Source organism: Macrobrachium rosenbergii, chromosome 8 (genome assembly GCF_040412425.1).
Source record: "Macrobrachium rosenbergii isolate ZJJX-2024 chromosome 8, ASM4041242v1, whole genome shotgun sequence".
NCBI classification, from domain to species: Eukaryota; Metazoa; Arthropoda; class Malacostraca; order Decapoda; family Palaemonidae; genus Macrobrachium; species Macrobrachium rosenbergii.
In genome coordinates this window covers 39,428,970-39,453,813 of record NC_089748.1, presented here as the reverse complement: position 1 = coordinate 39,453,813, position 24,844 = coordinate 39,428,970, and the positions used below count along the sequence as shown (strand labels likewise).

At 41.9% G+C, this 24,844-nt stretch overlaps 1 pseudogene; it reads right to left on the bottom strand.

The window, feature by feature from the left end:
* Positions 1-215: 215 nt before the first annotated feature.
* Positions 216-24,840, bottom strand: LOC136840728 (myosin heavy chain, muscle-like; annotated as a pseudogene).
* Between the last annotated feature and the right edge of the window lie 4 nt (positions 24,841-24,844).

Below are 24,844 nucleotides of genomic sequence, written 5' to 3'. Positions count from 1 at the left end.
AGGAATTTTCAGGAAATGGGCCATTGCAGTCTACCCCAACCCCTGATCGATCCCAGGATTCTCAGGGTACCTAATATAATAATAGGGCCGATTGAAATAAACCTCAATTCAAATATTTTACTACAAAGGTAATAAAAGTCATTATAAAGAAATAAAAAGTACGAAATCGTCCAAAATAAAATGAGGTACTCAGTGTCTTTGCCTCCCTTCATTCTACCAGCATTCTTTGCAGATTACATAACATTTAAGACGCATTAGGATTCCATTTCAGTTTTTCTTGTTGGTTTTTAGTGATCCACACTGTGAGCGTGACTAACAACAGTGCAACTGCGTCTTGCAAGACCCAAGTCAGTGATCAGAGCCCGAGCTGAGCCAGCATTGCTTCGGCGCTCTTGACCACCGACATTTCCCGGCGATGGGACACTGCCGGCGGCTCAGTAGTCCTGACGACTGACACCTCTCTGCGCGGGATGTACGACTCCGTCCTCTCCTCAATTTCGTCCAGTTCTTGCTGAGCTTTGCGGAACTTCGCCAAGTTGAGAGCGGCAATTTCTTCCGCCTCTTCCACCTGACGTTTGTAGGTCTTGATTTTCTGCTGGAGTTTGTCCACGAGGTCCTGCGTGCTCTCATGGTTCTTCTTGTCTTCTTCGGACTGGAAGGTGAGCTCCTTGATGCGCCTCTCGCACTTCCTCAGGTTCTTCTGAGCGTCGGAGTGGCGGCGAGCCTCCTCGTCCAAATGAGTCTCGAGTTCGCGCACTCTGGCTTCCAGTTTGTTAACTGCCTTCTTTCCAGTTTTGGCGTAGTTACTTTCGCTCTCGTCGAGGCGAATTTGCAGTTCCTTCACAGATACTTCCAGCGCCTTGCGCATATTCTCCTGAGTCTGCGCATGCTCCTGTTCTGCCCTTAGTTCGTCAGCTAATCGAGCAGCGTCTATCATGGCCTTCTTTGCCTTCTCTTCTGAATTCTTGGCCTCACTCATCATTTCTTCAAGATCAGCCTGGTAGATAGGAAACATACAACATTCAAAATTATTTCCCTGTCCTTGATATACTGTATGAGGACAAATATCGTTTTGTTAGCATCATGACAGTTTTAACTACAGTGCATTCAACCCCTTAGGTTGCTGTGAACCATACAGTTTCAGTGCCAACCCACTACATAAAGGCCCGTGCTTACAGTTAACCAGCTAATTCATTCCTGTGTTTTTTCCGTCAGGTCTGGGAAAGGTAAAGCAGAGGATATATTAATGGCACTCAAAAGGTCTTCCCACCCAAGAATCTATCTCTTTCTCTTCTAGAAGACTGATTCTGCCTCAGAGAAAATTAAAAACCTCTGTAGTTATATTTCTTCAGCATGCACTAAGCTTTCAGGTTCTGGAAAAGGTTGCTGCCTAACATTAGGTTACTAAGATTTTGTATTGCCTAGGTCAAAGGAAATGATGCTCATTTCCAAACGAATTTGCCTTAAAAGCTCATTTCAAAGGAATTAGATTATCAACTGTTCGAGTTCTAGACAGAATGACCTATCCCTTTGAAAGAAACATGTTTCTTTTCTTATGTAACAGTTTCAAGTTTCTGATCTGTCAGCAACAAAATCTTAGAGCAATGACAATAAACTTGAGAAAAGCTGAGGAACCTACCCGAATCACGTGACTTGCAATAGATAATACTAAAAGAAACACCAGAAGCGAAGCATTTACCTGTATCGTCTGCAACTCCCCTTCAAGTTTCCTCTTGACGATCGTGAGGGAACTAAGCTGGTTGTTCTGTTCGCTCAGCTGCTCGTGCGCCTCCGTCAGTTCCGCCTCGGCCTGGCGACGGGCGCGATCCGACTGCTCCAGCAAGGTCCTGGACTCGTCCAGCTCTCCTCGGAGGCTGTTGGCCCGCCTCTCCGAGATTCCGTACTGCTCTCTGTACTCGGAGCTGAGGCGTCGCTCCTCCTCGATCCGCACCTGCTGTTCCTTGATCTCCGCCTGCAGCTTCTTGATGTGCTTCTGCAGGTCGGCGTTGGTCTTGTTGGAATGCTCGAGGGTCACCTCCACCTCGCTCATGTCGGATTCGAGCTTCTTCTTCAAGCGCAGGATTTCTGCCTTGCCCTTGGCCTCCGATTCCAGGGAGGCCTGGATAGAGTCGATTGCTCTCTGGTGGCATTTCCTTCGACGGGGAAAGAAAAAAATACCTCAAATGGGATTAATCTGTTTTGCCGTTTTCACGGCAGATAAAAAGAACGCTTTTTTCGCTTTTGTATTACTAATGACTTATATAGTTCAGTGTTACACAAAAACGATTTGTTAGTAATGACTTATCTTTGTTGTTTAATCATCCACAATTGTTCCTTAACATCTACAATAAACATAACAGGTAAAAATGCGCCGAAGTTTTCTTCGGCGCAACGAGTTTGTACAGCCGCTACAGCGAATAAATCAGGCCACCGAAAATAGATCTATCTTTCGGTGGTCTTGATATAAGGAGCCGCTGCCCATGAAACTTTAACCACTGCCTGGTGTGGTGGCCCATCCTATATCGTTGCCAGAAGCACGATTATGGCTAAATTTAACCTGAAATAAGATGGAAACTACTGAGGAGGCATGAGGGCTGCAGTTTGCTATGTTTGATGATTGAAGAGTGGATAATCAACGTACCAATTTGCAACCCTCTAGCCTCAGTAGTTTTTAAGATCTGAGGACGGACAGAAAAAGTGCGGACAGAATAAAGTGCTGACAGACAGGCAAAGCCGGCACAATAGTTTTCTTTTACAGAAAACTAAAACGAAAGGTTTTACTTTACTTATTTTTATTCAAAAATATCAGAACAAAAACCTACCTTGTGTTTTCAAACTCCTCTTCCTTCTCCTGAATGCGCCGATCGATTTCTTGCCTGACTTGACTGAGCTCCAGTTGAGCTCGGAGCACCTTGTTCTCTTCCTGCTCGAGAGCGGCCTCTGCCTCCTCCAGAGCCGCCTGAAGCTCCTCCTTCTCGATCTCGAGACGCTTGATGCTCCTCTGCATTTCGTGAAGGCTGCGGCCGTTGTCGCCGATCTGGTCCATGAGGTCCTTGATTTCGTCAGTCAGGCTTTTGTTCTCCCGACGGACGGTGTCCAGCTGCTCCTGCGTCTCCTCGTGGGCCGCTTTCACTCGGAAGAGCTCCGTGGAGTAGTTCCGGCACTCCTTCTGCGATGCGTCCAGCTCTCCCGCCAGGTCGTCGACTTTCATCTTCCATTCGCCGATGATCCTGTCGAAGTTCTTCTGCTTTTCTCGGCTGCGTTGGCCAGCGTCTGCGCTCGATCGACGGCGATCTGCATGTCCTCCAGTTCCGTGCAGACCCTCTGCTTGGTCTTCTCCAGCTGCATGTTCTTGACGTTGAGCTGCTCGATCTGCTCCTCGGCGTCCTCCAGGCGGGCCGTGAGCTTTATTCTGGCTGCCTCTAGCTCCTCGGCGCGAGCCACGCCCTCTGACTCGTACTTGGCCCGCCACATCAGCGCCTCGGCGTTGGATTTCGACAGGAGGCGCTGGACGTCGGCCTTCGCTTCGCTTTCTTCCTCCAGCATCTCTCGTAGGCCGTCTATGTCGTGTTCCAAGTTGCGGAACTTGCCGAGAAGTGTTGCACGTTCCTTTCCAAGAGATGAGACGATTAAATTCGATCCACAGATTCAATATGCATTCTATGGACTGAGGTATGTCCAGTAGCTACTTCTTATGTATGCATATTCCATATTTAAATTCATGAGCATCACAAGAGCAGAACATCAAATCCTCAAAGTGACTGGTGTGTTATTTATCAGTTTTTGAGCTTTTATTTACTATAAGTTCTGTAAGAAAGTGTCATTCTGAAGTTCGAAATATGCATGAAAGTGTACATTTCTTATAATTACCAATTTTCATTTCCTAAGAAATATACAGTGCATTCTCCACGCTGTTCATTTATTCTGTCAACCATTTTGTAATAGGCAGGTCAGATTCAAAATTACTGGCATCCATGAAATACAATACGTCTAATCGCCCTTTTTCTACCAATTAAAACAATCTTTTGGGAGAATCTAACATTTCAGTTCGAGATGAAAACTGCTTTTCGGAATTACTGAAAAGCACATTTCGACTGCAGTGCAATCTCCCAAAGCAATAAGATTGTTTCATTCTCGCGGAATGATCCATAAAAACAACACTGCTTCCCTTTATATGGAAATGCAGTTTACTTTCAGAAATGTGATTCTTGTGAAACCTAGTACGAACTCCCTGAACTCACCTACCTCCCTGAACCTTAGAGCAAACAAAATGAGAAAAATCATAAAGGTAAACTCACTCTGGACTCTTCATCGGCAAGCTTAGCAGTATCCTCTAGCTGGTTGGTCAAGGAGAGCTTGAGCTTGGAGAGTAGGCCTATCTGACTCTCGGCTTCCTCCAGCTGCCTCAAGAGGTCGGAGTTCTCGGCAGAAAGCTTCTTCTTGGCTGCATCGAAGTCGTTGAGTGTGCGGTTGGCTTCGTCCAGCTTCGCCTGGATCTCGTTCGTCTGGTGAATGAGCTGTTTGTTCACTTTCTCCAGGTGAGCCTGCAATGAAAGAAGTAACAGTTAGAGAGGTTGGTCAGCAACACGGGAGAAAGAAAGAGGGGAATCAATGCGAAGGCAAAAGGCTACATTAAGTGGGTGCGATAAACTTCAAGAAAATGTACCTTGTCTCGGCTGATATCGTCCATTACCGTCTTGGCGTCATCGGCGTCCCTCTTCATCGTTTCTTTCTCCTTCTCAGCCCTGAAATCATTGCAAGGAAAAATTAGAACACAAATATAAACAAGTAAAAAAGTGCGCAGAAGAGTCTTCGGCGCAATCGAGTTTTCTGTACAGCGTATAATCAAGGCCACCGAAAATACATCTATCTTTCGGTATAATGCTATGTGAGCCGCTGCCCATAAAGCTTTAACCACCATCCGGTGGTGGCCTATCTTATATCGTTGCCAGAAGCACGATTATGGCTAACTTTAACCTTAAATAAGATAAGAACTACTGAGGCTAGAGGGGTGCAATATGGTATGTTTGATGATTGGAGGGTGAATGATCAACATACCAATTTGCAGCTCTCTAGCCTCAGTAGTTTTTAAGAAAAAGTGCGGACAGACAGACAAAGCCGGCACAATAGTTTTCTTTTCCAGAAAACTAAAAATTAAACAGCGATAGAGATGCTAGAGATAATACTGCCAGTTGTATCGAGCTAGGCCCATAGCCTACCTCGTTTTCTGCCTGTTCAACTGGTCGATCTGCTCTCCCATCTCGGCCAGGATGTCATTGTGCTTCTTGCGCAGGTTGGCGAGAGAAGCTTCGTGCTGGATGCTGCACTCCTCCAATTCCCGCCGGAGCTTCGTCAGCTCAGCCTCTCGCTTCTTGTTCAGCTCTATCTGGGCGGCCGTGGCTCCTCCAGCTTCGTCTAGACGCTCGCCCAGTTCGCTGAGCTCCTTGTTCAGGGCCTCTTTGGTCTTCTCCACCTTGGCGCGGGCCTGGCGCTCGTGCTCCACCTCTTCCTCCAGCTCCTCGATCTTGATCTGGAGCTCCTTGACCTGCCGCTGAGCTTTGGACACGGCTAGCTGCTCCTCCTCCAGCTTCAGGTTGAGGGCCGACATCTCCTTGTCTTTCCTGTCGACGACCTTCTCGAGCTCCTTCTTCCCCCGCTCGAGGTCGGTGACGCCCTCCTGCGTGATCTTCAGCTCGCTCTCCACCTTCCTCTTCGCCTTCTCCGTGTCGTTCCTGGCCTTCTTCTCCGCCTCCAGAGAGTCCTCGAGTTCGTCGATCGTCTGCTCCAGCTTGGCCTTCACCTTGTTCAGGTGGTTGCACTTGTCCTCGACCACCTGCAGGTCCTCGGCGGTCTTCTGGTTGCACTCCTGCAGGTGCTTCTTCTCCTTGTTCATCTTGTTCAGCAGGTCCTCCTGGTGGGAGATTTCGTCGTTCAGGGTGTGGATCTGGTGGTCCTTGGAGGCCTTGTCCTGCTCCGCCTTCTGGACGGCTAGTTCCAGGTCTTCTATCTCGTTCTTCAGGCTCTGGATCACCTGGTCTCCCTTCTTCTTCTCCTGGTAGATTCTGTTCCGCGTTTCCTCCTCTTGTTTCAGGCGTTCTAAGATGTCCTGTACAGACACGGGTTAATTATTATTATTATTATTATTATTATTATTATTATTATTATTATTATTATTATTATTATTATTATTATTATTATTATTATTTCTAGACAAATGTGGTTCCGCTGCGCTGGAGGGTTTGGTCTTTAAAAGATAACAACTGGAACAAGTAAAATTAAAGAAGTTACGGGGCTGGACATGTAATTTGGAAGAGGCCAAAAGAACAGTAGACAGTACCCCTTAACATGATGCATGTATGCACTTAAAACAGACATACACACATGCATATATATATATATATATATACATATACACATATACAGTATACGAGTATATTAACCTCAAATCTTTCACCAAAATAGTCCTGGAAATCATAAGCATATAATTCCACAGTGAGTGGAGATATATAAACTACCATTATATATTATATACTGTATATATAAACTTCAAAGCTGTCACCATCAAAGCCTTGGAAAGCATAAGAACATAATTCCACACTGAATGGAGATATATCAGCTATACCACTGTGAAAACATCACACTGCACTTACATTCAACTGCACCTCCATATCACTCTGGTGGGACTGCAATTTGGTCTCCCTCTCCATGTACTCAGACAAGTTCGACTTGACAGCCTCCAGAGCCAAGAAGAGCTTGTTCTTCTCCTGGATGAGGGTGACGTTCGCCGTCTCCAGCTCCATGCGCTGCTTAATCTCCCGCTCGTAGTTCTCCTGCGCCTTCGTCGCCTTGGCCTCCAAAGCGCGGATCTCGTCCTCGACCCGGGTGACGTTGAGCAAGGGCCTGACCCTCTGCCAGAGGCGGTGCCAGGCCCAGTTGCGCATCTCCAGGTGCTTCCGCAAGTTGCGCTGCACGATCGTCAGGGCGATGCGCTGCTCTTGGAGCTTCTTGAAGGCCCTTCGGCTGAGGTACCCCCTGGCCCAGGACTGCATCCAGGTCGTGATCTTGGCGAGGCGATTGTCGCGGATCTCCTCCAGGTTGCCCAGGACGCCTGCCCTGAAGAACACCTGGTGGGAGAAGGCATGTGGTCAATGTTACGAGACTTTTTTCGATTGTATGTTAATATTTTGTGTTTTTTTTGACGATGAGGGTCTTTCTCAGTAATTGTAACCTTCATGGAGACTTTATTCGCCGAGCTTAACTGAAGGTATACTCATGTAATGAAAATATTATTGCTGTTCATCAAAGGTTTCAAGAAAATATCGAAGGAAAAGCACCAGTTAAGTTCATGTGAACAGTCATCACTTAAACTATGGTAATCCAATGATCTTGCGGTAGAGACAGTAAATACTACATTGGTTTCTCTTTATCGAAAGCAGTTGAATCACATAAATGCATTATTGAAGATTTTCATGATATATTAGAAGATTTAAATGTATGCACAATATATTATATCGAATATATATATATATATATATATATATATATATATATATATATATATATATATATATATATATATATATATATATATATATATATATATATATATATATATATATATATAAAATACATCATTGCACTCCTGTTTCTGAGTGCTCTCAGTAACAAGGACTACTGAATACTGTGTCTCACGAATCACAGTCCGGTCAAATTTTGCTGCTTTAAGAAAAAAATAAAACCTCTTGATTAATATCAACCAGACTACTAGACACGCAGAAGAAAACACAATCAAGAATTAGTTTAGTGATTAAAAAGAGCCTGGGTGTTTCACTCAACCACAGAATCGTTATATTTCCACTGTCGCAAATGCGTGGTTTATGCAGTTAACCAAAAATAGGACGACTATTAGAGCATTCTTATCTGCGAAAAGTTGGTAGTATTTGAAGGAAAGGTCATCTCAGTATATCTTAAAATTTGATAAAATTCGGGATGGTTATTTATCTAGGTAAAATCAATGTTAGTTGTGAAAAGCACACTCATAGTATCAAAAATAAACAAACGGAAATAATCTATGAAAATTTACACTACTATCCATTTCAGGGACCGCGAGTCATCGTTTTACCCAAGAATCTTGCAAACTAATTATTTGATCGAAATGGTACTTTGACACAGTGTACAAGATACCTCCCGCTAATTTTTGGCAATAGTGCATGGTCAAATGGTGTTAGTTAAGGTGTTAACTCTTGACTTTTAAAGGCAAAGTCGCATGAGTCAGCAGGACTATTCTACGCAGTCGAACGTCCACTGTCCCCTTAGATAGATAGTGGAGGTGAGATGGGGAGGCCAGAGAGAGTGTTGAGGGAGGGACGAGGAGGGGAAGGGGAGGGAGGGACGGGATGGGGATAAAGGACGTTCGAATGCATAGTTTGGCGATGCTTGGCAACACCATGTAAGTCAAGTAAACGTCTTAACTAAAACCATTTGACAATGCACTATATTACCAAAAATTATGGAGTGTCTTGTAAGCTGTGTCAAAGTACCATTTCTATCAAATAATTAGTTCAAAAAGATATTTGAGAAAAACGATGACTCGCGGTCCCTGAAATGGATTACCGGCCATGACTTGATAAGGTGAAAGCATCACAGAAATAAAAATGGATGAGATAAATTTATTAAAAAATTAAGTTATTTGAAAATAAAGTTTGAAATGATCCAAAGAACACACAACAATCTTAAATGAAGGGAAAAACAGATAAAATAATCGCCTGAAATTAAAAAATAAAATGGAGATGCAAGCGAAAAAATTAGTTCCAAACAGGGATCCAACAGGAACGAAAACGAAACCATAACACGCAAACTCAGGACGTCAAACTTCAGACTTCAGAAAAGCAGAAATGTTGGAACCTTGGTGTGGCCGCAGCGGTACAGCTCCTCATCCAGGCCAGCTTTGTCAAAGCAAGCTTTGGCTGCTTTCTTATCGTCTGAGATCTCCGAGACCTCCTTCGAGGCCAAGATCTTGTAGCTAGGAGAGAGAAAGATTGGAGGGTAAGCTAGAATAAACTACGTCAGTCACCGGGGGCACTAACTTTTTCAACCGTGACAGAATAACGAAATTAGGCTTATTGAATTGAACATAGAAATTAGGCCAAAGGACGAGCACTGGGACCTATGAGATTATTCAGCGCTGAAACGGAAATTGACAGTAAAAGGTTTCAAAGGTGTAACAGGAGGAAAACCTTAAAGCAGTTGCGCTATGAATCAGTTGTAAGGAGAGGGTGGAAAGTAAGATAGAAGAAAGAGAATATGAAAGGAGGTACAGTAAAAGGAATGAAAGAGGTTGCAGTTAGGAGCAAATGAACTAATATCCATTTCACACTGTCTTGTTTCTATAGTGCTCTTAAAATAAGCTTGTATTTCTCATTTATTTGATAATATTAAAAATTTCGAACTCGAGTTTTAAAGAGCAGTTGGTGAGTTAAAACCTGATTCACATTACACCATGACGTCACCGACACGTCACGTCACGTCACGTCACGTCACGTCAGCGGTGCCTTGTATTCACACTATCCATCACAATCCTGTTCAGTTCGTTCCCAACCTCGGCGACTGACAGATTCAGCATTAATTTGCATTAGCACCGTCACGTCACGTCAAAATATTCTTTCCAGGAAAACGTGTCGTGATGTGACTGTGGATGATGTGTGCTTGATGGTGACGTGACGTGATGGTGTGAACAAGTCCATTTGATTACGCGTAAGAAATTCTCACGTACTTTGACGTGACGTGATGTGTCGGTGGCGTGATGTTATAATGTGAATCAGCCTTTAAACCGTTGCACCAAGTAAAATCCTATATAAAATGATGGTTAACCAGTTTCTTTCAGGTTTTATATATATATATATATATATATATATATATATATATATATATATATATATATATATATATATATATATATATATATATATATACATATATATATATATATATATATATATATATATATATATATATATATATATATACTATATATATATATTATGTGCGCATTGGTATGTTACAAAACCCCTATAACTTTACAATACAGTACTTCGTATTTCTACAACGCATTACTTTTACACTATTCAGATAACTGTTTATTACAAAATGAATTCATGATGAAAGTACAACGTGTGTCACATACATACCGTAACAATTTATGAAAGGGCGGAAATGAAAGGTCATTCTTCTACATTCACACAAAAAGACAATACCCGAGAGAGAGAGAGAGAGAGAGAGAGAGAGAGAGAGAGAGAGAGAGAGAGAGAGAGAGAGAGACCAGGCAAGATATACGAGGCAGATAAAACAACAGTCACATGAAAGATACACAAAGCGTCATTTGCATAAAATAAAGACGAATAGATAAGGAGAGAGATACTAATAAACTATTCGTTTCCTGTAACCTAACGAGAGAGAGAGAGAGAGAGAGAGGATCGTTTTCTGTAACCTACCCAGATAGACTGATAAACCATCCGTTTTCTGTGACCAACTACGAGGCATTGAGAGGGATACTAATATAAACATTCGTTCTCCGTTAACTTACCGATGCTTGAAGTCCTGGTAAAGCATCCTGTTGGGGAATCCCTTCCGGCATATGCGAATGCCTTCAAGCACTCCGTTGCAGGTTAACTGGTGCATGATTAAAGCCGGGTCGGTGACACCTGTTGAAAGCAAAATAGTGGCTCTTAAATCGTTCACGTCACTGGAATTTGAAAACGTTTGGATTTGGAATACAAATTTCAAGCCAGAGGCCAACCACTCGGACTTATGAGGTCATTCAGCGCTGAAATTTAAATTTATAATACAAAAATGGTTTAAAAGGCGTAACAGAAGGAAGATCTGTTGCAGTTGCACTATGAATCATCAGTTCTACGTACAAATAAAACCTTATGGACATCGCGTAGTTACCTGGTGACTTGGTCTCATTAGGGACGATGCACCTAATGAAGTGAGGCTGCGTGGCATTCAAGGTCTTCATCAGGTTAGACAGTTGTTCCTGTGGATAGAAATACAGAATTGGAATGTTATAAAATAATCTCGTGCATTTAATTCAAAGTATTATGACAGCTAAGGAAATAAATCTGTCAAAAAATCGTCATGATTCTATGTCTGAGAAAGGCATATACGCCCGGATGATGACGAAAAAAATAAAACACAACAAAAAATAAGTAAAAAATTCGCCGAAGTTTCTTCGGCGCGGTCAGGTTTTCTAAACAGCTGCTACAGCGTATAATCAAGGCCACCAAAAATAGATCTATCTTTCGATGGTCTCGGTATAATGCTGTATGAGCCACGGCCCATGAAACTTTAACCACGGTCCGGTGGTGGCCTACCCTATATCGTTGCCAGAAGCACGATTATGGCTAAATTTAACCTTAAAAAAAATAAAAACTACTGAGGCCAGAGGGCTGCAATTTGGTATGTGTGATGATTGGAAGGTGGATGATAAAAATGCCAATTTGCAGCCCTCTAGCCTTAGTAGTTTTTAAGATCTGAGGGCGGACAGAAAAAAGTACGGACGGACAGACAAAGCCGGCGCAATCGTTTTCTTGTACTCACCCTGTAACCTGCAGACACGGTGGTAAACCCGCCTGCCTTCTTAGCGCGCTGACCTGTTTGTGAGTAAATAAAAAATAAAGACTTTAACTCAAAACCCCTTCTCTTTCCCTTTTTCTTTATTTTCCTTTAAATCTGGGAAGGAATTTTACTCATAGATGCAAGGGGGCCGTGGATGGAAGGACCAACTCTTAGAGGGGGCGTGGTAATAAAAATGTTGAGAACCACTGGTCTAAAGACTGCAATTCAAGTTTCTTTGATGCCCTATGGACTTGAATTTCTTTTACGTTGCGAGGGGTCTTTATTAAGTGACTAGACACTATTAGAGGCTATGCTTCATAATGGAGGTAAGTTTCTCTCTTAAAAATATGCTCTCTTTAACATTTCTAAGGTCCGGGAGTTTGCACCACACAGCAGTGGCTGTCCCTCTGAACAAACATTCTCAAGGGACAAGACTTGCCACGCAATTGTCCACACAATAGAAAGGAACACATTAAGATCAATCAGACAGAGAGGAAAAAATGAAGTATCAAGAAAGATAAGAGAGCCAATAAATATATCATTACACGACAACAAAGCAGCAATGCAAGACAGTAATACGTGACGATGCATTGTGAGTCTAGTCAGTGAGTCCAGTTCTTTGAGAATGACTGTTCATTTTTCGAGTCTAGGCTATTTGTCTGTCTATTTCCATTAAACCCCACACACATGAAGGAATAAAGAAGGAATTAACCTATCTTTCCCTCCCGCAAAATCTCCATTGCTAGACCTATAAACACAAAAAAATAAAGAAAGATTTAACCTACCTTTCCCTCCCTGCAAAATCCCCACTGCTAGACCTATAAACACAAAAAATTAAGAAAGAATTAACCTACCTTTCCCTCCCTGCAAAATCCCCATTGCTAGACCTACACACACAAAAATTAAATGAAACATTAACCTGCCTTTCCCTCCCTGCAAAATCCCCATTGCTAGACCTACACACACAAAAAATAAATGAAACATTAACCTGCCTTTCCCTCCCTGCAAAATCCCCACTGGTAGACCTATAAACACAAAAAATAAAGAAAGAATTGACCTAACTTTCCCTCCCAGCAAGATCCCCATTGCTAGACCTATAAACACAGAAAATAAAAAAGGGATTAACCTACCTTTCCCTCCCTGCAAAATCCCCATTGGTAAACCTACACACAAAAAATAAAGAAAGAATTAATCTACCTTTCCCTCCCGCAAAGTCTCCATTGCCAGACTGGCCCGGGTGATCAGCAAAGATGGTGACAACCAGTTCGTTAGCCGCTTTCTTGATCTGCTCGACCACGGTCTCGTTGAGAGGGTCCTTGTTCTTCTCGAGCCACCCCGTCAGGTTGTAGTTGACCGTCCCGGCGTAGTGGACGATGGCGAAGTGGGAATCTGCCTGACCGGGCTTCGGAGTCTTGGGCTTGATGAAGATGGGAGATTTGCCCAAGTGGTTCACGTTCAGCTTCTCGCCGAAGGTCTTGTCAGTGGCCTTGGGGAACATGGACTCCTCCTCCAGGATGGATAGGATGCCCAGTTTCTGCAGAGTTCGAACACATTTTTCTTAGATAGAAAATATCAAAATTTGGTAGCATATTTGCTGAATATTCATATTTGCAAGATAGAATATTCAATTGTTTTGATGTTTCAGCACAAACCGTTAAAAATATAAACATAGTTTCAGAGAAATATGAGTAGAATATTAGTCTTTCATAGCCTCCAGCTCGATATTCGTCAAGACATATGTTTAATCAAAATGAATCCTCTGTTCTCCTTGCATTTTAACACATTTTTATCGATTTGTTAATTTATTAGTTTCTCTTTTTTAATGAGTGGTATCTCTTCTTTCTGTATTTCCCTTTACCTCCTCTTACTTCTTCCTAATGAACACCATATTCTTTGGAAGCTTGAATTTCAAGTCAATGGCCCCTTTTGGTGGGATTGTTCCATTTGAATAGTTTTCATCTACTGAATAATAATAATAATAATAATAATAATAATAATAATAATAATAATAATAATAATAATAATAATAATAATAATAATAAAACTGTGTTAATGAAAATGATCTGAAACTCTAGTTTGTACTCACGTCTGGAATTATTTGACTTTTGAACAAAAGATCTTAGGCCACACACAGATAGTTCAATCAACCCGATTTTTCTAAAAGGTCTGAACGTCAACTTTCAATTTTTGCCTGTCATCTATTTCCTTGAGACTCGAGCTCATAACTGAGATTGTTTTTTTATGAAATTAATGGTAAAATTTGCCTAAGCCTTCGGCACCGTTAGGTTAGGTCTATTTAAGTCAGGTGCATTTGTAATACTCTACACAACTCACAAATTCTTCTTTATTACCGTCGTTTCTGTTGCAGATTGCTACTACTATGACGAAGTGCGTTCTAAACTTTAGGTTTTACCACCCAGTTCACAATATGAATATAATAATTATATAGATAAGTTGAATTCCAACTTACCTTTTCGAAGAGGTCAATGCAAGGCTGAAGATCCATTCCGAAATCTACAAACGTCCAGTCAATTCCTTCCCTCTTGTACTCCTCCTGTTCCAGTACGAACATGTGATGGTTGAAGAACTGCTGCAGTTTCTCATTGCAGAAGTTGATGCAAATCTGCTCGAATCCATTAAACTGGTGGGAGAAAGGCGCATTTTAGAACAGGTTACCAATCGGAGGAAAAGACGCGAGAAAAGCTAGGCCCATGCATGGGAGGATTTTAGAACGAGTTCACCAAGCTCAAAATTAAGAAAATATTTGAAAGATGGATTATTTTAATGCATCTAAATTGGTTTTCAAAGCATTCAAATACCAATAAGCACAATAAGTATAGTTTCCACTGAAGAGCAAGAAGAAAGCTGGTTGGAATCAATGAGAATTTTACAATGTATGGCTACACTGCATGTGGTGGACTACACCGCCCTAAAATGGAAAACTGCAGTATCTGTAAAATTTTCGAAATTGAGATATGACACCTATTGGGCTCTTGAAACACTAACAGACAAGTGACTGCAGTTTCAGAGTGACTCTTCGATGCTTTATTTAGGGGGTCCCATTTGCAGTATCTGCAAAATCAGTAGTAAGGCAAGGGAAAACTGCGGTATCTACCATTTTTCTCAGTTTTGTATTTCTGCAGACACTGCAGTCTTCCATTTTAGGGCAGTATAGGACTATATGAATTCGAAAAGTTGGGGATATTCAGTTAAATGAAAGACGCCATGTCTTAATTTTGTAAGACGAGAGAAATATCAGCATCCATAAGAAAAATATAACACATAGTGTTTGCGTGTATCCCCAATCAAACAGTTAAACACTATCGTATACTGTATACTGTATTAGTGGAAATTTGGGTTCAAGCGTGGAGTCTTCTTAAAAGGAGAGCTTATGGGAGTCAGTAAAACCGGAAATAGGGAAAAGGCTAAGATCCAAACAGTGAATGTAGGATGGTTTTAGAGTAACGAGTATGAAGTGAACACACTGAAGAAGAAGAAAAAGAAGAAGTGACTCATGACTCACGTCAAATATCTCGAAACCAGCGATATCCAAAACCCCGATGAACATGGTCCTCTTCTTCCCAGTTTCAAGTGTGGTGTTGCACTTGCTCACAAGCCACTTGAAGAGCCTGTCGAAGAGGGCCTTGGCGAGGGCGCCGACGGAGAAGTTGCACTGGTTCATATTCATGCCCTTCGACACGAACTCCGTGCCCACCTTGATCTTGGGTTTGCACAGGTTTCTGTACAGCTCTTCTCCGTCGATGCCCAGGAGCTTGCCCACGATGTCTCCTGCCTGTAACAAATTCAGTTGGAACTTTAACAAATGGAATGGAATACAGAATTCCAGCCAAAAGCCAAGCGCTGGGACCTATGAAGTTATTCAGCGCTGAAATGGAAATTGAGTGTAGAAAGGTTTGAAAAGGTGTAACAGGAGGAAAACCTTCAGCAGTTGCACTATGAAACAACTGTTAGGAGAGGATGGGTAGCAAGAAGGAAGAAAGAGAATATGAATGGAGGTACAGTAAAAGGAATGAAAGGGGTTGCAGCTAGGGGCCGAAGGGACGCCGCAAAGAACCTTCAGTAATTCACCGTCCATTCCTGAAACTTCAAAAGTATGTAGACTGTATATCAATACCATCTGATCAGTTTTCCCTGTTAATGTTCAAGTTTCCTTTATACCACTTGGCAATTACTTCAAGCTGTCCATACACAACTTTTTATCAGTCAAATCATCTTAAAGCGTTTATACTGCTTCCCTTTTTCCTTACACTGGACAGGTCCTGGCTCAAGGGAAAAATGCAACGCGCTACCACATCCATACACAAACCCAACCCCAAAGCACCTCACCTCTGTTCCACTGGGTTCAGCTTGCTCCTCTCGACCTCTCTGCTTGAACTTCATGTTGCCGAGGTGCATGACAGACGCAGTGATTCTGTAGATGTCATCTTTCTCCTGCTGTGCGAAGCCGAGGACGTCGAAGGCATCCTGAAGGAATACGGGGAGTGTTACACGTATATTGAGAGAGAGAGAGAGAGAGAGAGAGAGAGAAGAGAGAGAGAGAGAGAAAGTTAACAGTTCCTGCCAACCCAGTGACTGCTTCTAAGGCTAATGGTTTTCTTTGAGAGAGAGAGAGAGAGAGAGAGAGAGAGAGAGAGAGAGAGAGAGAGAGAGAGAGAGAGAGAGAGAGAGAGAGAGTTTTTGGCTATTTCTACAATGGATATGGCAAGGGGAGAGAGAGAGAGAGAGAGAGAGAGAGAGAGAGAGAGAGAGAGAGAGAGAGAGAGAGAGAGAGAATTGACGAGCTTTTGGCTATATCTACAGTGGAATTGGCACAGAGAGAGAGAGAGAGAGAGAGAGAGAGAGAGAGAGAGAGAGAGAGAGAGAGAATTGGAAGCATCCTGATATTCTAAAATGGGTTTTTGATAGAGAGAGAGAGATAGAGAGAGAGTCACAGTTACTACTAGTACTATACCTCCAAAACAACACGGCTACGCAAATCGCCTTTGAAAACGAGAGAGAAAAAAAGTAAAAGGCGCGAGAACTTACGTCGCAAAATTGCATGTCCTCAGCGTCGTCTATGGAAGGAACTGTGACTTTACCCTGAGATACGTAATGGTAGTCGAAAATATCCTCGCTGAGACCACACAGAGCTGAAAGAGACGAATAATAATAATATTTTCACTAGTGCCACTTTGTCTTCTAAACCTTCGCGTCAATGTCTTCAAGTAGCCTATCAGAGAAGATTCTTAACAAAACAAGGAAACCTCAAGTAATTGCAAGCACTTTTGTATAACTCCTTTAAGTTTTGAAATGTATCAGAGAAGATTCTTAACAAAACAAGAAAACAACAAGTAAATGTAAGCACTTTTGTACAACTCCTTTAAGTCTTCAAGTGTCGTGGGAAGATTCTTACATTTAATGGAGGGAATCTGGCCTGACATCATCTCGTAAAAGATATGGTACGAGCGTTCGTTGGGCTGTTGCGAGATGACACGAGCCTTCTCCAGGAGGTACACTTCTATATCCGCTCCGGAGAGCTTGCCGGATGCTGAGAAATGCACGCGGATGAATTTTCCCTGTAAGAAAGTGAGTGGGTGAATGAACTAGGTTATGAATGAAATAAATAATTCAGGCATGTTTTTACGATGCAATAATGCGTAAACGTTTTGATGCATTGGTCTAGACCAGTGATTCTCAACCGGGGGGGAGTCAGCAATTTCCAGGGGAGGCGCGAGCCCTAGGGAACAATAAAAAATTCTTTAATTATGTTCATTATTCTTCTAACAAGAGTTAGGAACTAATATTCAGAAGTTTATGAAAAGATGCAAAAGTATCGCCTTATAACGTTTAGTTTCCTGTAGTCTACTACTCTAGTCAGACTCAATGGGCTTACCATGTTTTGTAATTATTTACATCCCTTCCTTATCCCTCGAAACCCGTTCTCTTTCTCTCTTTTTTCACTTTCCTTTAAATCTGGCAGGGAATTTTACCTATAGATGCAAGGGGGGCGTGGAGGGAAGGACGAACTCTTAGAGGGGGCGTGGTAATAAAAAGGGTTAATAATCACTGGTGTAGACTCTAAAGTTTAAACACTATAGGCCTATAAGCCTATGTGTGTGTGTGTGTGTGTGTGTGTGTACGTGATGAAGTTATCTATAACTTACGAATCTAGAGGAATTGTCATTCCTGACGGTCTTGGCATTGCCGAAAGCTTCCAGGATGGGGTTCGTCTGGATGATTTGGTCCTCCAAGTTCTGACGGAAGAAAGGAGTCAGAAGTCAAATGAGAGTCGATAATACGGTCCATCTTCCTCTCTCGGAAGACAAACTCTTTCATAAGTTTTGCCTAAGATTTGTGCTTTATAACGTAACACATTTATACAGCCAATTCATACACGTTTTGGGCATTAAGATGACAAAATGCAAAATCTTCTTACCGGCCTCTTCGCCGACTCTTTCCTCTTGCTGCTGGCACCGACGTTGGCAAAATAGGAAAGTACTTTCTTCGTATTCTCCGTTTTGCCAGCACCAGACTCGCCTCTGAAAAGAAGGAATGTTCATTTTCCCATTTATAAATCTAAAATGGAAAAACTTATCTGGAAATAACTTCTTTTTATCTAACAAATTTTAATAGGAGATAGTGAACTTGAAAGCCAGTTTTTATCTCAAGAAACACATCACTGTTAAGGTTGAATTGAACTGAACTGAATATAGAATTTATGCCAAAAGCCAAGCACTGGGGCCTACGAGATCATTCAGCGCTGAAACGGAAATTGATAGTAAAAGGACTGGAATGTGTAACAGGAGGAAAACCTCGCAGTTTACAAAAACTGAATTCAGAACGAAGTTGTTACTCACGTGACAAGTATCGACTGGTTTCCACCAGCTGTAAAAAGTGAAGAAAGATCGTAGTTATTATAAAAAGCATTTCGAAACAGTGTATGTATATGCATCAATTCGTTCAAAAGGAAATAACACCAACAATATACATGTCCATGAGTATATCAGCCTATTCGTAGACAGCCGTCATACGCATGCACATTTATGCGTCTATCGGCCTATTCGTAGCGTCGCACTTACTTTGCAACATGTCCATGTAGGACCCATCGGCGATGGCGAAAATATGAGGCGGCACTTCACTCCGCCGTTTGCCTTGGTAGATCTTGATGCAGCGATTGGTATATATCGGGAACCTCTTGTAGGGGTTCACGGCGATCAGGAAGAGTCCCGAATACGTGTAGATCAGGTTGCTGTTATATCTGCACTTCAAGTTGTGCAGGACGGAAGCGTCGTTGAGGTACGTCAAGTTGGCCATGTCCTCGCACTTCTCGAACTTCGGAGGATTGACCTGCCCCACCAGGTCCTTCTTGTAGCTCTTGATGACGCCGCCCGTGGTGACGGTGATGAGGTCACCTTTGGTGCCGATGATCTCGCCCAGGACGAAGCCGCTTTTCTCGTCCGGGATCCAACAGGACTTCTTGGAGTCGTAAGGTTTGGCCTGGTCCTGGCGTTTGGTCTCGAGAGACACGAACAAGAACTCGCTGGGGTCAGGATCGGGGCCTGTGGTTCTAGGGGCGTGGCCAGGCATGACGACGGTGACGATGTAGACGAAGACGACGTGACGAACTGACTACTTGGTATTTCCCGGTGCGCGACGACGACACGAAGCAGAGAAGACGACAGTAACCTGAAAATACAGAAAAAATATGTTTTAGTCTAGGCTACATCAATGACCCCTTTCTCACACAAAGAAAATAAATGTAAATTAAATTTCCAAGCACACTGAACAGACCATTTTGAATGCTAAAAAGACCCCTTGAATAGAACCATCCTTAATTTGGAAGTTCGAATGGAAAAAGAAAGCCTAAGCTCCAATATTAATATGACAGTGTTGCAAAACAAATAGGCTAGACAGCCTGAAAGATTTCTAAGCCCCCTGCCAGTTTATACAATACGTGGATATTGTCTTCACTCGCTTTCTGCTATAAATAAATAAATAAATAAACAAATAAGTAAATAAATAAAGCTTGAATTTCCCTGAACATTCTAGAGTGAGGTGCTTTTTCTCGCGTTTTAGTTAAGACGCCATTCTTCACTTCCCCTCAGCCCTCCGGATACAGACAGCAAGAGGCACTCCTTGAGAACGTGGGAATGCGAGGGGGAGAGGGGAGGGAAGGGTGGGTATATGACGAACCCCAAACCACCGCCCAAATCTCAAAACAGACGGCACTGTACATGACTGTCTGGGATTTGGGCTTGTCTCTGTAGTGGTATCCAATGTGTAGCACAGTGCTCTCGTCTCCGGCTCAAAATTACGAACGCAAACCTGTTTTTTTTTAGTCGGATATGTGAACGTTGCTCTCTCTCTCTCTCTCTCTCTCTCTGTATATGAATGCAGACGTGAGTTTGTCTGAGTGTGGGTTGTGTGTGTGTGCGTGTGTGTGTGTGTGTGTGTGTGTGTGTGTGTGACAATGTGAATTTGTCTGCCTTTTACCTACGTCTTTCTTTTAGTGCGCGTCTCTTTATGAACTCAGTTGTACGTGAGACTCTGACTGATTGAAAATGAAAGTAATGACGATTCTAAACAAAGCAGAAACCATTTCCCTGAGGATCCAAAGTATATGCCATTTGCTGTACAGTGACACGGTTCATCGCTAGTTCATATTCACAGAAAGAGGAACTCCAAACTTGGTTGCTATTACCGTCTATATCATTATTATTATTATCATTCAGTGGATGCATTTATTCATTAAATTCATTACCAAGCTCCTGAAGAAGCGAATGCCCATACACATACATAAAACAGGGTAAAGATAAGGCTAAAGGAAGGAAGTATACCGTGAACACTCGGCCTAAGGAGCTCAAAATAGACTTACATATTCTTCCTCCTGAAACCCCACGTCTAAACCAGCGTTAAGACTTTCCTTCGCAGAACCCAGGCGTCATGTAACAGCCAAGATCTAGATCTTGGTAACAGCAATGCCATTTACGACAGGAATGCGGAAGTCGGACGAGACGCGGAAGGAACTCACACGTGGCTAAGGGGATGCGGATAAGGAAGGATTTCCTTAGTCTCGGGATTCATTTAACGCATTCCTCGGGAGTTTATGACTAGTCAGAACAGCTGCTACTGCTGCCGACGCAAGTGCAACCCGAAAATGCTAGTCATTTCACTCGCAGAATGTGGAATTTTTCGTGTTCCTTTGTATTTACCGCATAAATTCATGAGTCTAAAAATAGGTATGGCTTTTTACATTTTAGACCCTTCTCAAATGCACAACGCCCATGGTGCATAATACGATTCTCTTTATTTTATTTGGAAGAAAGAAAAAACTGTTGAATTAGTCACAAAAATGGCAGGTGAGTCTGTTCCACTATCTTTTTATTCTTCTATACTTCATTATCTATCCTCCTTGTGTAAGCCAATGGCCCCTTTTCTCTACCTGTTGACTGACTGTGTTTTATCTTAATCAAGTTAAAGTTAAGACTAGATGTAGTCGTAAAAAAGAAAAAAAGCAAAGGCAAGTGTGACGGGACACTTGGTGTGGTTTTAGCTAACCCAGGCCTGAAGGAAAGGCAACAGGAGCAACGGAATGAACAGATCACTCATTGTAAGAAGTTATGGGAATTAGAGAAAATCCCATAGGCCTAGCCGAACCCATTCGACTGGCTTTCAGCCACAAGAGCATAATGATGCGTAACATGCCAATTAGTGTTTTTAGAGGTACCATTTCTTCCTCTCCATTTATAACAGAAAATACAGAGCATTTTGCAAACATATTCTCAAGCCTTCCTTTGAATAAACGAAAGCGAAGCCCAGGTGATAAAATTCTATTATTATTATTATTATTATTATTATTATTATTATTATTATTATTATTATTATTATTATTATTATTATTATTATTATTATTCAGAAGATGAACCCTATTCATATGGAACAAGCCCACAGAACCCACTGACTTGAAAATCAAGCTTCAAATGATATTATTAGGAAGAAGTAAGAGGATGTAACGGAAAAAAAGAGGTCTCACTTATTCAAAAAAACGACACAATAAATTACTAAATGGATAAAAACGTATTAAAACGCCAGGAGAATAGTACTAGGGTAGTAATGCACTGCATCTTCTCTTGAACTCTTCAACAATATATTCTCTATTTCGTGACTCTGGCTTCCAACTGAGTGGGTGTCTTCTTCTGAAAGACCTCTATATATCACGCATTGAACTGTCACCTCTCTTTTAGATGACAGTTGCTATCATTCTGGGAGTCTCACCTGAATGTCAATTGCCATATGTTAGATTGCCAGTGCTATCAGCCTTCGTGTGCCCAGTTGTCAAAATCTTAGTGAAAAACAATTATTTTGCAGTTGTCTTTCATAAGCGAAAAATGCTGTCGGTTTAGAGACATAATCTTTTCTACAGCATGTAACATGGTCTATAAAACTTGACATTCACATCTCTTCCCGATGGCACTTGCTATCAGTTTTGAGAAACGGCACATGCAAGATTTTGTTGATGCAACAGCCGTCTGCGTCTGTCAAAAGAAAGGGCCGTTTGAAACACACAAATGAAAAAAAGTTTTCTAGAACTTGGAATCACTTAGTTCTGTGCAAAAGTAAATCCGCTCGGGAAATCTCGTTTAAGATTAATGCATACCAAAGACAGTACAAAAACTAATATTTGAAGCTTTCTGCTTCTGTTGTTTACTCTGCTAAAGTTGTAGACCAACAACATTTGTCCCATTCATAAATAAAGGTTATGCCAGTGATTCTTTTCTTTATCTATAGTCTTATCGTGTGATGTTAAATTTTTCTCATCTTTATAAACTCCTAAACATCTCAGTGTTCAACCATTAGGAATTAAGCTAAAAAAATAAAGGCACAGCCAACAACTTGTGTGCTATGAACCTAGGCCTACTAATGTCAAACTTAAGACTATTCCTCACGTATTTAGAGCTGGAATCTCGGTGAAATGCCTGAGGGGGGAAAAAAATCTGAAGTAAACTCAAGAATAGACAGACCAATTTCCTCTCTCTATAGACCACTTGCGGTCTTCCGTCTAAAAATCCTGTTGCTAAGATCACCCAGACGCAATACTATTCTTCATAAGTGTCTGTGCCAATTCTGAGCATGTCGCTAGACTCAAGATAAATAGCATTTGCCAGTCATTCTTGGCAACAGGCTTTTAGATGTCAGAAAGGCCACAGATACTCACAGCTTTCGCCTAAAATCTATTGGTCGTCCATTTTTCAAATGCATTCCATCTTTTTCCCCTTCTGAAATCTAGCTGAATATGAAATTCGTTAGAGAGAGTGAGAATTTCAGAGGCGCCGTGGTGAATTGAATTGAATATAGAATTTAGGCCAAAGGCCAAGTACTGGGACCTATGAGGTCATTCAGCGCTTGACAGTAAAAGGTTTGAAAGGTGTAACAGGAGGAAAACCTCGCAAAGTTGTACTATGAATTAACTGTTAGAAGAGACTACGAAAGGAGGTAGGCTACAGTAAAGGAACGAAAGGGGTTGCAGCTAGGGGCCGAAGGGGTGCTAGTACTAAACACCTTATGGTAAATGTAAAGTCGACGGCCGCACGGAGATATCGTTTATTAATATAATTCGTCGACCACACAATATGGAAATGGGTGTATATAGTACTTTGATCACCGAGGGGCTAGTACTAAACACGGCGTTCTAAGGAGCTTCCGCCATGTTTAGTACTAGCACCTCGGAGTGAGTGAGACGCGTAGATAACAAGCCAAAGTAACACCAATTATTCTCGCTCTGTCATATATCTATACGCGCGTGCATTTTTAAAGCTGTTTCAAGAAGCTGCCCAAACCGAGAGTCAGCTGTTTCAAGAAGCTGCCCAAACCGAGAGTCAGCTGTTTCAAGAAGCTGCCCAACCCGCAAGTCAGCTTGTTCAAGAAGCTGCCCAACCCATGAGTCCGCTTTTTCAAGAAGCTGCCCAAACCGAGAGTCAGCAGCTTCAAGAAGCTGCCCAGACCGAGAGTCAGCTGTTTCAAGAAGCTAAGTAACACGAGTGTCAGTCTATTTGATAGTACTACAAGCACGAATGAATCGTTTTAGTGATAAATCATATTACAAGAATCCGCCATCTTGAGAGAATTATCTTAATATACAATCAACGGGCTCCAGAAATCTAAAAAAAATAATGATAGCTGGTTCTTTCGACACAACAAGACAACTCTATATTAGAAAGGTCCACAAACGTCTACAATTTTTATATGGAGAAAGGTGGAGAGACGCAATACATTTAAAAGCAAAAAAAAAAAAATAGGAATATCTTCTGCTACTCACTACAAAATACATAAAAAATAAATACAAAAGAAATACAAAACAGCTGAATTACTATGTATAATATAAAACTACAGTTGTTGATGAATATGATGATTTTGATGATAAAAGGAAACGAAAAATTGGAAAGTCAAAATACCGACGAATGCTGAATAACAATTCTTTGAAAAACACTGAAGACTTACAAAGCGTCTCAGCTGAAAAAATATGACCATATAACGAGAGAGAGAGAGAGAGAGAGAGAGAGAGAGAGAGACTAATATTATCAAGTTCAAAGTACTCTCTTATTAATCGCTTCAACAGAGAGAGAGACATTATCAGAGTTCAAGAGACTTTCAGACTAACAAATTATCAAGTTCAGAGAGACTAATACTTTCAAACCGCTGCTCCAAATAAAAACCTCAACCGAGAGAGAGAGAGAGAGAGAGAGAGAGAGAGAGAGAGAGACTAATATTATCAAGTTTAAAGTACTTACTTTCAAACCCTTCAAAAGAAAGAGAGAGAGAGAGACTAACATTATCAAGTTCAAACTGCCACTTTCAAACCACTTCAACCAAATATCAAGTTCAAACCTCCCTTCAACCAAATAAAGAAAGAGAGAGAGAGAGAGAGAGAGAGAGAGGGCAATATTATCAGTTTAAAGTACTTTTCAAACCGCTTCAACAGAGAGAGAGAGAGAGAGAGAGAGAGACTAACATTATCAAGTTCAAATTGCTTGCTTTCAAACCGCTTCAGCCAAATAAAGAAACCTGCCGAAGAGAGAGAGAGAGAGAGAGAGAGAGAGAGAGCAAACGACAAGCCCAGAAGTCCAACTCACACGCCACTCGAGGGGAAAAGGTCGACGATCAGGGGACCAGAGGAGGAGCAACCACGCAGGGCACCACCGTCTCGGTCACGCACGGAGGGGAAAATGAA